General features: G+C 36.1%; 1 long non-coding RNA gene across 1 annotated transcript; it reads left to right on the top strand.

The window, feature by feature from the left end:
* Nucleotides 1-1,433: 1,433 nt before the first annotated feature.
* On the top strand, nt 1,434-3,622 carry LOC113275464. Its single transcript, XR_003323599.1, has 4 exons — nt 1,434-1,746; nt 2,023-2,120; nt 2,376-2,499; nt 3,146-3,622. It is a non-coding gene; the product is annotated as an uncharacterized LOC113275464 (long non-coding RNA).
* The last annotated feature ends 854 nt before the right edge of the window (nt 3,623-4,476 follow it).

Below are 4,476 nucleotides of genomic sequence, written 5' to 3'. Positions count from 1 at the left end.
GATTAAGATTATTGTGAGGTGATTGATAATAGTGAGTTGTTCTTCGGGAATATAAGTCTGGTTTATCAATTGGTTCCTGTTCACCTTGATTTATCAAAAGACGGAACAAAAACTCGTAAGTATTTCTGTGGGAGACAGATTTATCTATTACCGTAGACTTTTCTGTGTGATACATATTTGCTTATTAAAGTCTTCGACTTTGGGTCGTAACAACTCTTAGTTGTGGGTGAGATCAGCTAAGAGAATCAAGTGCGTAGTATCCTGCTGGGATCAGAGACGTAAGGAGCGCAACTGTACCTTGGATCAGTGTGAGATTGATTGGGGTTCAACTTCAGTCCAGACCGAAGTTAGTTTGTAGTAGTCTAGTGTCTGTAGCGGCTTAATACAGTGCGTGTTCAATTTGGACTAGGTCCCGGGGTTTTTCTGCATTTGCGGTTTCCTTATTAACAAAATTTCAGGTGTCTGTGTTATTTCTTTTCCATATTATATTTTGTTATTATAATTGAAATATCACAGGTTGTGTGTTGAATCAATCAATTGGGAAATCCAACCTTTGGTTGTTGATTGAAATTGATTGATCCTTGAACATTGGTCTTTGGTACCGTTCAAGTGATTTCTCTTGTATTCAATTAGAATCGCGGATTTCTATTTTCTTGAGTAAGTATTGAATCGAGAAAGTGGGATATAACTCTTTGATATAATTTTATTAAAATTGAGTCTGACTGTCTAGTTGATTCTCTTAAAAGTATATTGGAGTTAGTCCATACAGATTGCTAATAGAAATATTGGGTGTGGTTGCTGGACCCCCGTTTTTTCACTTATAGGTGGAAAAGTTTTAGATTGAGGTATATTTTGGTACCCTCGTCTTTTCACTTCGCCAAACGGAGATACTAGTGTTAGAGCATAGCTCGGTTGAACCCACCAAGCGTTGGTATGTCAAGTTTGGTTGTCATAATTTAGTGAATCAAAACTCATGTTAAGAGTCGCTTGATTATGTACTAGAGTCAACTTCGTATAGGTTAGCTTGAAAGTATTAGGATAATGAGACATTACAAGTATTGCGAAGACTTGAAGATGTGAAGAAGCAAGGAGCTACAACGATAACAATCATCCTTCCACTTGAGGTTAATGATACTTGACTTGAACGGTTTCATTCTCTAACATATCTTTTAAGTCGTGCATATTGAAAGCAAAACTGCGAAGCATATTTGAAGTCTAGATAGGCATCTCTCCTCCATTTAATGAGAGAAAGAATCTCAAAAGTTAAGCGACATGGGCCGTTCGATCACTAAATTTTAAATCTGAGCCGTCGGATATCGTAATATTCCGAAAAAGATTCCCGTGTGTGTGAATTTTTGGTTACTCGACGAAAATGCCCTTTTATCTTTTAAAAATTTACAGAAAAAATCTATCTCTTTCGTATCGCAATTCTATCTTGGGTTCCACCGTCACCACCAACAACACCATCATCACCCCCGCCACTATCATCACCATTATCTTATGCAGACACGGATCTCATTAGTTGTATGCAAGCTTCGTGGTAACATCAGAAACATCAGCTCCTCCATTAACATATTTCTGAACCCTAGAACTCAAATTTGAGCTGATGAAGATGGTGGTTCAGAGATAACCTAACTGATTGGATTTTCATCTTCTTCAAAATCAAATTAGGTTTCAATCGAATTACTTAATCAATCCATGTTCAGAAAAGTTACTCAATAACCTTCATTCATTTGGTTGATGAAGGTATGCGTTAAATTTCCCAATTTCAATCTTTTGTAAAACTGGGTGTTATATGTGTGGTTTTGAATGAGAATGAATATTAAATTTCTCAATTTCAATCTTTTAATTGATTATTAGCAACCATAGTGTCATGCTTGCACTGATTTCTTAATTGTTAAGTTTGTAACAGCACAAGATTATTACATGGATTTTTCACATGCTCAACAAGTTTACAAGTTCGTAACTCAGTTGAAGAGCATAAAGCAGAATCAAGTTTAATTGTTGATTCTGCAATTGCAGATCTATCTCTTATTACGTTACTGGTGCAGCTATACTGAGGGCTATGGTGGAGGATTTCTGGGCTGTCAACTATGGAAGTGTTTAACAATTCAGTGCAAGTAAGTATGTTAACTAATTAAACTATAAACTAATTAGCACAAGCTGTTGATATTTAAAGATAAATACTACATGTCATGCTCAAGTAAGTACAAATGTGTAGGATGTGTTATTGGTGGACCTTTGCCCCTTTTTAATGAATACCATTTGAAAGGGCAGAGCAGATTGATGATATCATTTTTAGCTTGAATTTGCTTGATCAGATTTGGAGTTTTCAGATGACTATGGTTACTCTTTGTGTTTTGTTTCTTTTTCAGATAACTTTTTAGGGGTATGCACAATTAGTGACAGCGGTTGATGTTGTTTACATGGTCTACGGAAAATGCATGGATGGTGGATTCAAATCCATCTTTTCCATCAAGTTTTTGAAACTTAATAAAGGTATTTGTAAATGATCACAATATATAGTCGAACGTAGTCTTTAAGGAAAGAGCATATTGTGGAATGTAACTGGATATGTTTGGGCCTAGAATCACTTAAAATATGTGTCCCCTTAGAACAGTGGTGATTGAAATAACAGATTCACTTAGTGGCTAGCTGGGGCAAGATAATGTTCTCCGTGTTCTTTTTTTTTTTAGTTTTTTGTAGTGAATCCTTTGCTATATCAAATTGAATTGGCTTATACTAAAGTTAACAAATTGTAATACTGATTTCATTCATATGATATGCATGTACCATTTCATTTACAACTTCATCCAAATGGTATAAAATAGTTTCCCTAAACAGGTGACTCAATATGTAAACAGATAGGAACTCCAAATCCAGTTTAGTTGTGGAAACTTCCTTTGACTATAATCTGAAATATTTGGATCATTGAGAAATTCATATGACTCCTGTTTTTGTGAAGACATACAGCAAATGCATGGATCATTGGTTACGTTATGTGCCACAGGGATCCTTCTTTCGTCGTTGTTTTTTTTGCTCTTCTCCCTGCCCTTCTTCACGTATAGTTTAGTAGTTTTGCCAGTGGCCCTCATTTCAGTCTGTATTATATGTTTGCCTAATGGATTTATCTACACTCATGTAGGCACTTTCCCAGATTCGCTCCAGCTCTTCGCAGTGGCTACCCAAGAACTCTTATAGGACTTTGATCATATAACCCCAGTTGAGGCAGGTGAGACCTGGATGACCCAGGTTCACATCATTCAAAAGTGATATAAGCTTGATTCTGTAGGGCTTAATGATGTGACTAAATTGGATATGCTTTCTGGATGATAATGTAAGGAATGCCTCCCCACTGTTAAAATTTCCATGGTAATGTTTGGTTTTGTTGGGAGTGGCCATTTAAGTGGGTAAACATAATACTGCAGTGTTATTGTTTGGTATTTTTGTAAAGTGCAACATAATCAATGCTTAGATTCTGTTTTGCTGCAAACTGCTGTGGCTGTGCACAAATGAATATTAAGTGAAAATGTTTGCCAATGTGCAACGCACGTGCATTCTACTTGTAGTATAAGGAATACAACACGAGGTTTATTGCTTAACCATTAAACTTTGTAGATAAGAAATCACCATAATCATTTAAATGCTATTGTGATTATGTATGGCTATGAGGTGAGGATTTCATGTAGGGAACAATGTTTTACATGTGTTATAAGGAACTAAGTTCATAAACTTGTTTGTGAATCGAAAAGGAAATCGCCAGGCGTTATTGGTTTTGTTATTCATTGCATATCTTATGAACAACCAATATGTGTGATTGAGTATAACCGTTCACGACTATTTTGTGTTCTTGGTAGAACTATTCACAAAGGCCTGACTTATGTATTGGTATGACTTTTGTTAGTGAAATCGATCTTAAGTAATCACCTGAGATGGTATGATCGGGTTTGTGATTTTATGTCTGACCAAATATGGGAAAGGGGAACCGATCCTAGTAAGAGGTGCAGTACATCACAAAGGGGAACCGATCCTTGTATGAGGTGCAACAAGGTTTATAGCAGAAATGGTAACCGATCCTATGAACATGTGCAACACGTTTTTAGGCAAAGGGGAACCGATCCTATGGACATGTGCAACACATATAAGTTAGATACCATATATATGTGGGGAATCGATCCAATACTCACATGGAAAGCTAGCGTGACTATGCACAAACTCACATGGAAGGTAGAACCAAAACTTATTTTGGTAGAACCGTTAAACCCATGATTGTGATTGAATGTTATTTGATCAATCACATAATTCTTGAAAGTCAGATTAACCAATTCTAAACTTGTTTGGAAGTGTGGCAAATCGGTTTCAAGTTTGTAAGTGTGAAAGAGAACTGACAAAGTAAGGATGTCGACATACTTTGAACACGTGTTATGAACGTTTATTTCTTTAATTGTTCAAAGTTATTCCTTAATAGCTAAAGGA

Source organism: Papaver somniferum, chromosome 4 (assembly GCF_003573695.1).
Source record: "Papaver somniferum cultivar HN1 chromosome 4, ASM357369v1, whole genome shotgun sequence".
NCBI classification, from domain to species: domain Eukaryota; kingdom Viridiplantae; phylum Streptophyta; class Magnoliopsida; order Ranunculales; family Papaveraceae; genus Papaver; species Papaver somniferum.
The sequence above is the reverse complement of the archived record's forward strand: the minus strand, read 5'-3'. Positions and strand labels throughout refer to the sequence as shown.